Here is a 13669-nt window from a genome sequence, read left to right on the forward strand (position 1 = left end):
ACCACATGAAAAAGACCAGTACTTTTAAATCCAACGGATACCCTCCAACAAATCTTTTAATCATTTTAATGTAAAAAGAGAACCCACCCTAAACATCGAAAGGAACAACACTTGCATGAAATGCGGCGGAACGTTCTCCAAAGGACACTTGGCAAAATGCCCCGCAGAAGATACAACTTGTACATCTTGTAAATATCGAGGACAATTTACCAGACTTTGTGAAACACGCCGTGAAATATAAATATTGTGGATAGCGAAATTGTACATAATACATATTGTAATTATCCTTCGGAACAACCGAATGAAAATAACGACCGTGTAAATAGAGAATGCTGTGGAGTAATCAACGCATCGTCGGAGTCCGGACAGAGCAATAACGATGATTACTCTGTATTAAATGTGACAACTATCTACGACAACCCAGAAAAAGAATTGAAGAAATTACTAAACATCGGCCTAGGAAAGGAAAACCAAAAGATTCTTAAATCCAAGTGGATTCAGCTAGCCCTGTGAGTTTTCTTTAAAAAAACGTCCTACACGAATTGAAGTTACGAGACCCCTATGTGAAGATTTATCCAGTGGAGCAGGCGACTAAAGAACTCTACTGTAGATTTACTGATAATGCAATCAATATCACAGGAAAAGTAATCTTACGCTTTTCTCAAATGGATGGTCTCACAGGGAATGCCATTTCTTTTAAACAAAAGGACACAAAAAAACATCCTAAGAAATGAAAATTTGCCAAAAGTGGGAATAGAATTATCCCAAAAACATTTCCCACTCTACATCAACAAGAATACTTGTTAGTACATCAATTTAATTTCATCACTTGACAAAGAGAATGAAATAATCATGATATCCAAGACTTTCAAACAGTTATTCCTTCGGATTGGAAAAATAAAAAACCAAACAAAAATAACGCACTTCCATGAACCGCTAAAACCAATTCAACTAAAGGGCAGACGCGTTCCATTACACTTACTGGACTCAGTAAAAACAGAATTAAACAGACTCAAATCCGAAAGCCATAAAAAAATTAGAAAATTGTGACGAGGACAGATTTATTAGTCCGATAGTTATCACTTGTAAAAAGGACAAATCGACAAAGTTAGCCCTAGATTCAAAATTCATTACTAAACAAATTTACAAGAACAAATACAAGATGCCCAATATTCACGAATTAGTCGACAATGTAGCATCACAAATTTCAAACGATTCCGACGGAGAAGTGTGGTTTACCAACTATAGATTTAAAGAATGCATATATTCAATTTTCTCTGGACAATTTTACAAGCAACTAATGCAATTTTAGCCTGGTGGGCGGAGATATAACCGGCACATATCAATTCTTAACTAGTTGTTATGGACTCGGCGATATGCCGAATGAATTTCAAAGAGTCATGGACTCAACACTCGGAAATGTTCCTTTTACTAATTGTTACCTTGATGACATTTTAGTCGCTTCCAAAGGAAGTTTTAATGACCACAAGAAAATTGCTTACAAAATTTTATACACTCTAGATAGTTACAACTTTAAAGTTAAATGGGCAAAATGCAAACTCTTCCAAAAAGAAATTGAATGGCTCGGTTTTGAAATATCGAAATCAGGAATCGCTCCCTTAATTGACAAAACTAAAACAAAACTAAAGCGATCAAAGATATCCCAATTCCGAAAAACTTAAAAGAACTAAGATTATTCTTCGGATCAATTAACCAATACATCAAACTCGTACGGAATTTAGCATCCCTTGGAAGTCCTTTAAGACCTCTTTTAAACAAGAAGTCAACTTTCCTATGGAGCGAAGACCATACAAAAGCGTTCGTGAAAATAAAACTAGAAATAGTTAATGTAACAGAAAACACACACTTCGATGTTAAACGCTCTACGAGATTAAACTGACGCTTCACATAATGGGTTACGTGCCTTCCTCGATCAACTCCATGGGAATGACTGGAAAACAGTATCGTTCGCTTCAAGATTTTTAAACCCACACGAATCTAAACACTCAACAAACGAATTGGAATGTTTAGGAGTTGTATGGGCGGTAGAACATTATAAAAATTAACTTTACGGGTCCGAATTTGAAATTATTACCCAATATAAAGCCCTCCTTTCAGCTTTATTAACAAATCACTGAAATAAAACCTATCATAGTCGCTTAACAAGATGGATAGATCGTCTTTTACCGTTTAATTTTACAATAAAACACTTCTTAGCAGGAAAAGACATGGGTTTTACCGACCTAATTGCAAGATCTCCTTAGGGAAAAGCAATTTCCCCATCCCATTATGACGAAGAGTTTGTAGTCGCAACTACTAAAAAAGTATATAAAGCGTTTAATCCCCTGGATAACGATAATTCATTACGCAATTCCATTGGTGCAAAATCGGAAAATTCCAATTACATTTTATACGTAATCACAGCTCTTAAAATCATTAATTCATCTATTCCAATTTGCAATCAAAACCACTATAGAACTAAACTCTGCAATTTTGAATGCATTCTCTCGGATTTTCAAACATTGACTCAGGTAAAATTTCTTTATCAAATTCAGCTTTTTTAAAATTTCTTAATTCTTAATTGTAGTTTAAATATTAAATCTAAGGATCTTAGAAAGGTAAATAGTGCAAATATATCGAATAATTAAATTGTAATAAAACCTTCCGCCATACAGGTCACAATCGATTATCGAATTTCTTCCGAACATATAAAACTAGTGACCACCCATAGACTTGAACTTGTTATTTAATGCAAAGTTGGTCGCCCTATTAACAGAGGACGATGAAATATTAAATCCAATCATTAGAGCCCTCCAAAACAAAGTAGAAAGGATTAATGCAAATTCACATTACTTGAATCAATTCTCTAAAGAGCTTCACGAATCCGACAGATTACTGTATATGGATGGAAGATTGGTTATCCCATTTACCCTTCGAAATGCTGTATTAAAGACCTTACACGAGTCCCACCCCAACCATTTCGGCATGAAATACCTAGCGCAATAAATCTGGTGGCCTCACATAAACCGTCAGATTTACTTCCATGGGATTAACTGTTCGCAATGCAATGCACTCAAACTGGTAAGAATATAAAAAGTGTTATACCTTTTACTCAAACTAGCGAACTTCCACCATTATCCGAACTTAATGAGGAACTTAATGTTGATTTTGCAGGCCCATTAGACAACACCTGGGGAGAGAATAAATACATCCTATTATGTATAGACAGATTCTCAAAGTTTCCATCGGCTAAAATTACATCTTCAACGTCATCAAACACTGTAATTGAGTTCCTTCAAGAGTTCTTTTACCTCCATGGGATTCCTAATTCTCTTCGTATCGACCACGCGTCCTGCTTTACTAGTCAGGTTTTTAAATTTTTTTGTACTTCTTTTAATATTAAATTAATATTTTGTACAGTTGGGGATCATCGTTCTAACGGTCTTGTAGAAAACTTGTACATACTGTAAAAATCAAAATATTAGCAATGTCACTAGATCAACAAAAACCTACTTTACGACTCGCTATCTCAAAAATCATCGGCAATTTACGCTCTTCTTTCCAATCAAAAAAAAATGTTCACCTTTCGAAATACATTTTAATAGAAAACCGAATACGACCTGGAAACAATTGGCATCTAGTAAATTATCCGGTAGATTTTTAGACAAAGGGAAGTCAATCCTAAGCAAAAACAGAGCTCTCGACTGGAATGCCGATGACCGGATTGAAGACGGCTACAAAAAGAGTTTAGTTCCAAAGCAGAACCAGTCACCAGTGGAGAAAGGATACGATTCCGATTACCCTTCAGCTTCAAAACCTTCTTCTTCCCGATTACCTCTACATAGTCCTTTTAAAGGTAAAATTCTAGGAAAGACCAAAGGAAGCATAAACGGAAACCCCTTCTACAAACAACTTGGCCAGAAAATCATAAGTGCATCAAAATATACGGTAAAACTATCCGACGGAAAAATCAAAAATCATTAGAAAATCGGACAGCGCAATCCCGAAGTCTCAATCATCTACAATCCAGGCTTTTAGAAGAATTTTTTTTCCTTCACTACTCCTTACAACACGAGGACTAGAGAGACCAAACAACGAGCGAAATCCTACAAATTCAGACAAACCCGAAATAAAGCCCCGAATTCTAACGCCGGATATTTAGCAGGTGATGAATCCATGTTCATTCCGTCGGATACATCCGACATTAGCGATTGGTCGCGAGGGGCTTTCCCTCATTTCAGTAACCACTTTTTTCATGAAACGTCTACCTCATCTTTAGACCCTCAAACACCAAAAGATGAGGCTAACATAAATTCTGAGATTTTAGATGAACAGCCTCAAACGGTGGATCCCTTGGAATGCCCAATCAGCATATTACCAGCAGGACACAAAAAGGGAAACTAATACTCTAATAACGTTTGTAGATCTCTTTTTTTTCCAACGAAAAAAAATCAGAAACTATCTTCAAAACATCTGTAACTGATCATAATGCGGTGATTCTCAACACAACAAAAAAACCAAAAACAAACCTTTAATATCAAGATCCAGGGCATCACACAAACATGAATCTGAAGTTTTTCCGAAAGTATTAAGTAAATCTTTATACAAAAATTCATCATAGTTCAAACAAAAAAGTAACCAAATGAAATTCGTTGATGTTTTTTTATTTTTGAACGAAAAAAAATCACAATAAAAATTGAATCCTTTTAACCAGAAAAAAAACAATCAGAAAAACCTCCGAGCACTGCATAGATATTGAAAAGAAAAAAGCTGCAACGAAAAAACATCGGTTCAGGAAAACTTCTTCAGAAACTGGAACTTCAGAGAAACAATTTTGAATCTCAAAACAAACTAGTTCGCAAAAAGTTGAGTCAGATGAAAAGACCATTTTAAAAAAAACAAGTTATCATTGGAATCCTACAACAACAGCACAGAAATTTTCTGTCTGTATAACGATCTAACATCTGCTACCAAAGACAACGACAAAGAAGAAAAGAACATAACTGTTTATGAACTTGAGTACTTTTTTGCAAATAATGGAGAAAAATTGGCAAAGATATTCAATACTTTGAATGAATTGAGAGTCAAAAAGGAAGTTAGCTCAATGTTTTCAGCAGACACAACAAAAATTGAAAAAAAAAATCAATCGAACCGCTAAAAACCACGTTTGGATTAGTTACATATCGACTTAACCAGTATCGACTCAAAATTGATAAAATTGAACCTCTCCTGAAAGAAGGCAATGATCCAGACCCATCATATCACAGGCAATTTTCTCTTTTACCAGTTTTGAGTAAAAATTTTGAGCGGGTCCTTTCTTACAGAATGAACCAACACATCACTAAGTTTCAATTGTTACAAAACAGTCAGTTTAGATTCAAACCAAAAAGGAATACAACTGATGCTCTGAAAGCCATAATAGAAGAAAAGCGTCAAGATTGGAACTCTAAGACCACAAAGACACAATGCAAATTTAATGACCTTAAAAAGCCTTTGATACAATTGACTACATGCTTTTACTCGCGTAAACATGACGCATAAAAACTTCGGGGACCTGTTTTGAATCTTCTGTCAGCTTTTTTTAATTAAAAAACGACAACAATGAGTTGCCACTAAAACCAAACGCCCTCATTTTAAAAATGCGAATTATGGAGTACCACAGGAATCCATGCTAGGCATGCTTCTTTTTTATCAATTTTAAAAATGATGTTACACTAAACGAAAATAGAAAAAAAGTGAAAAAATCTGATTTTTTATGCAGATGATATTGTCATAAAACAACAACTAGAACTATGAGTTAACCTGTTAACACCAGGATGCGTTGGATGAAATATCAAGTTGGTTAGAAAAAGAAGCTGACCGTAAATGAGATAAAACAAAAACAATGATACTCTCTAAGAATAGCAGCTGAAAATCAGACGTAAAAATTATTGGAATAACTATTGAAGAGAAACAATCGTGCTGTTACCTAGTTTTTCGATTTGACTCTAAGCTTTCCTTTTTTTATATTACAAAAATTGAAAACAATCTGTCAAGATTTTGTGGTATGTATTACAGTTTGAGAAAAATTTAAGTAAAGATCAAATACTTTCAGAGCGGAACAAAAAAAATTGAATTAGAAACAAATGAATTTAAAATCAAACGAGGTTTGAAAATGATTTGTACTGAGAGAAGAACTGAGGGCATAGAAGAAATAAGACAAAAATACAATTAACTTCATAAAGGAATTTCATATCTTCGCAGTATTAAAGTTACTATGTAAGGTTGTTAGTTAATAGTGAATATCATCATAATCCAGGAATCTGTAACCGAGAAAAATTTAGATACGATTTTGAATAAGTTAGGCAGATACCTGTGCATTCAAAGGGTAATAAAAAACTTCGGTGAAGGTTAGAATTGAAAAACTTTTCAATTTTGTTCTTAAAAACTGCCCAGATTTTGTAACCTGGTATCAGAGCTGCACAGAATATCAATTACAAATCTTCAATCATGAGTTTTTGGACAATTTTGTTTTAGGACGATTTCAACTGGTTAAACTCATTTTTGCGTAGAAAAAGTATTTGATGGTATACCTGCCAAGTGTAGGTATCCTGCTGAAATGTCCCCTTTATTGATTCATTTTTTCACTAAATCTTTTTATTGGTTAACTATCGATTTTACAAGCCATCAAAAGTCATAGCAGAAATTTACAGTGAATAGAATGTACATTGCGAACAATATATTATTGTATTATTCATTTTCGCAGACACAAAATTTTTTTCTCTGGTACTTCTGGCGACATATGTCTCTGTGGACTCTCTTTGATTGGCTTTGGGACTCCCAATTGTTGAATTGGGCCCAGTGGTTTCAGGACGATACACCACCCTGATATTTTAAGTTTCATCTTTGAACGCTACAAGCGTGCCGCTCGCTTGGTCACGAGCTGGAGAGGTGAGTCAATATCCAACTGCAAAGAATGGAAAATAGAAAAATGTTTTAAAAAAGCAATCAGCCAAATCTTTTCCAACTTAGAATGCAATCTTGAATTTTTGAAGCGACTTCGAGAAGTAATTTTGCCTTGAAAATTAGACTTCGCATTCAAAAGTTTTCCAAAATATGATAATTCCTTTTTTATTCAATCTGTTTTGACGACTTTTGACCCTTTTCTCTCAGCAAATTTTCTTCCATATAAATTCCAAAAAAACTTGCTGCTCAAATAAGACATTTAGTATTGGTTTGTGATGTAATAAGAGAGATCCTAAAAATTTTCATTAGTAAATAGCTGTGTTTGTGAAAAAAGTTCGAAATGGTTATTAAATTTGTTTATTCATTGGTCTTTATGGCGCATCAACAAAATATTGTTGCCCAAAACTATTTAAAATATCCGGACAAAACGCATAAAACTTGAAATTTAAAACAATTTATCTCAAATTGAGTTGATTTATTACAGAAAAGTGAAGACAAAGCTTCGTTAAAATTTTAGCAAAGTTAAAGGGTGCTATAGTCAAGCTCAAAGTAATACCCCAAAAACGCTTTTAGCCCAAATTATCTCGGTCTCCAAAAATCGATGCCTGCAACACGCGTTAGTAAAAAAAAACAATACCTCGCAGATTTCACTATTCTGGCAAGTTATTCTGGTATTTTTCAAAGCTACATGTTGTTCACAAAATCACACAACTGGCAGATCTTTTCCGGTGCCAACGAGCGAAACTTCGTCAAGGAAACAGTCGCAAGTTTTAAACACTCTGAAACTTATATTTTTGCGCAATGGCTTCTCATTACGAGGCCAACTCTGCATTCTGGACCTTGTAAGTGGATTCCGCAACAGGCCCAAATTAGATTTGTCGCGGAATCCGCAACAAAACTACTTTTCTTTGATCTTTGTTGCTGTTTCGGATTCCACAAATAAATACCTAAAACACTGTACCGTTCAAAATTGCTCCAAAAATAGGCAAATTTGCGGAATCCGCAACCGTATTTGCAAAATCCAGAACAGTTTGCAGAATCCACACACAAATAACGATACATGTGTATAGTTGAATTGAGCTGTTGCGGAATCCGCAACTGTAAGCGGAATCCGCAAACTGGGAGTGGAATCCGCAAATTGTAAGTGGAATCCGCAAACTGTAAGTGAAATCCGCCTTTTGTTTGCGGAATCCGTTTACATATAACTATGCGTAGTAGCCTTGAAAACTATATCTTTCAAATACTACGTTGATCAGCTACCAGTTGGAACGCCTAATTTTTGATCTCAACTCTGTCAAACATACCCAGCTTCAATCTCACTTCCTACAAAGGTTAACTTCAATCTAAATTCCTGTACACTTAATCATCAGTTCATTTCAAGCCATTCAATAAAAACAAAAGGTTTAGTTAGGCCATATTGAATTATTTTCAAAAAGCGAAACCAAAACGTAGTTTAAAAAGGCAACATTTTCAGGACTATATATTCGTGCTTTTGAACTTAAAATTTGATTCTGCTGTAATTCAAGTTTTGATAGTTCTTTATGTGAAATTAATTTACTCAAATTAATTAAAAAGGTCATTTGTTCCCTATGAACAAAATGAATTGAACTCACGCTCCCAAACACTGAATCTCAATTACTGAATCCCAAACACTGACCTAATTCGGCAATATGCCAACCCAATTATGACTTAACCCAAATACCGATTTAACCCAATGAATTTAGTCGGTGGTGTATTTTCATAACTATGATCCCAAAAACGGCTTGCAAAAACTTAAGTGTGAAATCCATTGACTTAATTGAAAAAGGTTTTGAGATTTGATCGTGGATTCTGTTGACAAAAGTTAAGTTTTTCCTTAAAATTCCGCAAGTTCATATGCAAGTTCAGTAATAAACAAATTTCTGAATTCCTGTACAGTTTGCGGATTCCGCTTACAACTTTTGCGGATTCCACTTACAGTTGCAGAATCCACAACAACTAGCTATATTTGCTTGTTGCGCATTTCGCAACAAATTAAAGGTGTCGACGAAATTTACGTTACAAGTATATGTAGGCAGAATCCAAGAAAATTTTGTAAGTGGAATCCACTTACATTTTGGAATATGTTTAAAAACTTGTCTCTAGAATCCAGGAACATACAGACACAAAATTGTGCGCCTACCCAGTGTACAACTTGGCCTCGTAATGCTGATTTCTCTTTGATTAAACATTTCAGTTCATTTAAAAATAGGAAAAAAACTTTATCCGATAGCAAAATTTTCTTCCGGAGCAAAATAATAACTTGTTCATTGCCAATTATTTTAGTTTTTGGTTTGAAAAATTTAAATTCACAGAGCCTACCATGATACACTGTTTCACATTTTTTTCTGATAATTTGTGTTTGTGTGTTTGAGACACTTTCTGATTTGTAGATCTTCTAGCAGAATAGAAAAAAATCGTTTGTTCTCAAATAAGAAAAAAAATTTATTGAAACTGGAGGAATTGTAGAACTCTAATCTGATTTTTGGTTTTTGCTCAACCTTTCAATTTTAAATAATTTTTGCTGCAATACTGTTTTAGGTTTCGATGCAGTTTTAATAGCTTTCATATGTATCAAAATTCGGTCAAATTTGATCCTGCAAAAACCACCCAGCTTTTAATACCTATTTTGAAAAATTCGAACAAAATAGTGCAGATCTTCTTCAAATTTTGTTATACATATATTAATTTGACTTGAAAGAACTCAACCGCAGAAAAAATGATACATTTCATTTTTTTTTTTCACGCCGAAATAATCTATTTATAACAAAACAGCGTCCAATAAAAAAAGAACTGCTGAGTACTCAAATTTGAGCTTCTAACCCAGAACACAAAATTGTTCCGAAAGATGCAAAGCAACTATAGCTGAAAGATGGGAGAGCAATGAAAGAGAATGAACTGAAGTGCATTTATGCGATGGCGCATGGGCTTGTTCAATTATTTCTGGTACTTTTGGTAGAAAGTAAAGAGAACTATTCTTGTTTCAATTTCCTTGTTCAATGTGAGCATAGAACAGTTTTTCCAGTTTGAGAAAAAGGATATAGCCCTTAGAATTACAAACGAAAGAACTCAGTCTCAGAAAAGTTGATACATTTTGAGGGCTACACCCTTGTTCAATAGCTGGAAAACCTGTTCTCTGCTCAAATTGAACAAAGAAACTGAAACAAGAATAGTTCTCTTTTTTTTCTATCAAAACTACCATAACTAATTGAACAAGCACATGCTCCCCCATTCTATTTGCTATAGTTGCTTTATGTCTTTCGCAACAACTTTGGGTTCTGGATTAACTTAGAATTAGAAGCTCAAACTTTAGTACTCAGCAGTTCTTTTTTATTGGACGCTGTTTATAGAAAATTGAGCAGTAACGAAAAGTGATAAGGATCAGCTTACAGAGATTTGCAAAGTCAGAGCTTCAGAGTAAAAAAGCAAAGCTGAAAACTACCAAAAGCACATTGCTCTGTTTTAACACAATACTAAGTGACTCAAATCCAACTTTTGGACAGCCATCGGTAAACAGTGTTGCGTTCATTTTTCTTAAACTCCTAAATAGTAAAATTTAACTGAGGCCTATCTACCTGATTTCAAAAAAGTTTTTTGGTTTGATAATAAAATTCAGTTAACTGAATACTTTTCCTAAAGTAGATTGGACATCCTATTAACTAGCAGCGCTAGTTCTGCGTATTAGGATTAACATCCAGCTAGTTTAATAAATTAATGCAACCAGTGAGGCGGTATGTTTATCTAGGAGAATTGTTTTCATTCTTTAAAGTAGAGAACGAATTGTTAAGAAAATTCTCAAAGCCAGAAAAATTTTTGTGTTTTCTCCAGAAAAAATAGAAAGCTCTCACGTTTCAAAAACGAATATCAAACTTTTCAATTGATAGTCTCAAGACAAGAATTTTATCATCTTTCTCAAATCAGAGAGACTTCACAACTTTCAAACAGGGAAATTAAACTAATCTAAAAATTTCTAAATTTTTTTCTCCCAATCCTTTTGTATTCTTTTTTTTGTATTCTATCCTATCTTTTTGAATTCATTCTTTTGGATTCAATCTCGTGCTTTCTATACATCAAAGCTGGCCAGAAAACATTGATGTATCACTGAAGTCTAGAGAAGTTGCAATGATCAAAACTCGTTTTATCGCCGAAACTCCGACATAAGGAGATGGCCGAATAATAACAGATTCTGCGAAAACTGCAGAATGGATTGACATTCTGTATTCAATACTCAAAGAAGCAATTATAGGATGAAAATAAGCAATTTCAGAAAAAACCAACATTTAAAAAGTAGGCCAAGTCTCACTGGGAACTGATTTTAGGGAGAACCAAAAGACAAACAATTTCCTAAAAGAAAACAGTCAATACGGAAACCGAAGCAAAATCAACTTTGGAAATAATCAAAATTATTTCAAGCCAAATCAAAAAACTATGGTTCCCCTGATAATAGCAACTATAATGGCAGTGGCCATTAAAAAATGAGAGAGTTTTGAATCTCACGAGAAAAAACACTCCCGGGGAAAACGTTTTTCTAGAAAATTATCAAGACACTAAAGAGTAATATGCTCAGAATTATAATAAAAACTAATCCTAGAAGTCGAAAAAATTACCCGAATGGCTACACTCGAAGTAGCAGAAGAGAAAGAAAGCAATCTGATTCACTGAATTCTAAAATCAACAGACTTATTTCGAAGTTACTCATTGGGTAGAAGATTGGACTGAACTCTTTCCTTGGAACTGTAAAAATAATCAGCACCGAGTAAGGATAGTAATCTTATAGCAAAGATTTACCTCAAGTTATAAAATTTTGCCATCTGAGACAATAAAAATGATAGTAGTTTGGAATTTGATTACATTATTGATCCAGGATCAACGTGCAGCATAAAACTACCCTACCTATCGAAATTTAATGAACTTGATGAAAAAATTCTCTTAACAAATCGAAAAGTAAAAGCAAAATCACCAAATGGATCTGAAAACTCAAATGTTATGTCAAACTTTTTCCAATCCTTTTTCGACAATGATGCATAACAGAAGAAAAAATTATTACTTTTGGAAGAGATTTTTGTCCCTTTTCCTTAATGTCCTATATTTTGATATTCAAGAAGTAGAATTTTTTCCAGCAGTCAAAATGGAACTACCTTCATACCCCATAAACTGCTTTTCAAAACTGGATTGATCATCTTTAACACCACTTGTGTTCAAATCAACAAAAACATCCACTTAAATTGAACAGAAGTTTATTAGGATATGCAGTAACCGATATTAAAGGACAAGAAAACAAAACTTACTTGATCAAGGATTGTGAAGATTTCACACCTGTAGCTCTTAGCGAAGTTCAGAGTTTGATTGTTGTTTCTTGTAAAATACAATTGTAGAAACAATCAGGAGTTTGATTCATAAACATTTGAACCATACCTACAAAACGTTGATTTCAAACAAAAGTCAAAATTTGATTCCATTATACCGTTTGCTTCGCCAAAATGATTTCCTTAAAGTACCCTAAAATTTAAAATTTTCGCAGTTTAAATAACACTGTTTGTTTTAAGATTAAGAATCCGTACCGACTTTATATTACATAGTCACAAAGGAAAGACGTTTCCAAAAACCTACCTAAAATAGCAAACATTCCTTATTGGATGAAAAGAAAGTTCATGCATTTGCAAACTTAATACGATGCATTGCAATCACCAAACTAGCTTGCAGCCTAGACAAGATGGATTGGAATGAGGTTTCAAAAATTATTGTTGGTTTTTTAATTTTCTATGGAACAACAAAATTTGCTGATGTTCCTGGAAATGAAATCATTGACAACCATGCCCTTGAAATGTTTGATGGAGAAAACGTATCAAAAAAATTAAACAAATTAGTTCGGATTTTGTCATTGTCTCTAAAATAAAAACGAAATTGCAAAAATTTTATCAAATGATGCAAGTAATCTTTGCCGACCACAATTAAGGAAAAAATTTGAGAAGTATTCTAAGAAAGAAAAAAGATCAAATAATTGGTTTCATTGAATTGAGACCTTAACAATGTGCTCCTCGACTGAAAAAAACTAAATCAGTTCATATCAAACAAATTCACGATACAATCAGTTTTGCTTTGAAATTGACATCACAAAAAGTCATCTTTCGGATGATGATCTTGCCGGTTGAGTTTCAACAATAACAGAAGATTCGGAAGCGTACCCGCATTATAAATGTGGCATTTGGAAAACAAAACTTAACTTCCATATACCATTGAAAAAGGATTATACTTCAAAAAAATAAAGGCCTAGCAAAATATCTATTTATCTGCGAGACAAACTTGACAGATTAAAGGATGGACTATTCCAAGCAAGTTTATTCAGAGAATTGAAGGAAATTGACAAAATGAATTCTTGCTATGTAAAACCTCAATCATTCTGTCTGAAAACGACTATGTAAAGTTTTTATTGGATGCACGCTATCTAATTTTATAACGGATACTAGCACTTTTAGCTGGCCAATAGAACCACTTCAGTTCGAAATGACCAGAATAATTGGATCATATTTTACTAGTGGTGATCTATCTTGTGCATATCATCTCGTTCCATTAGCAGTTGAAGGATAAAAATTAACGACCTTTTTGGTCGGAGATGGAAATTATACTTACTTAATTAGATTTTATGGTTTAAAATCATTTCCAAATTTCTTCAATATGTTAATGCATTTGGACCTCTCATTAAAAG

Source organism: Symsagittifera roscoffensis, chromosome 7, assembly GCF_963678635.1.
Source record: "Symsagittifera roscoffensis chromosome 7, txSymRosc1.1, whole genome shotgun sequence".
Taxonomy (NCBI): Eukaryota; Metazoa; Xenacoelomorpha; order Acoela; family Convolutidae; genus Symsagittifera; species Symsagittifera roscoffensis.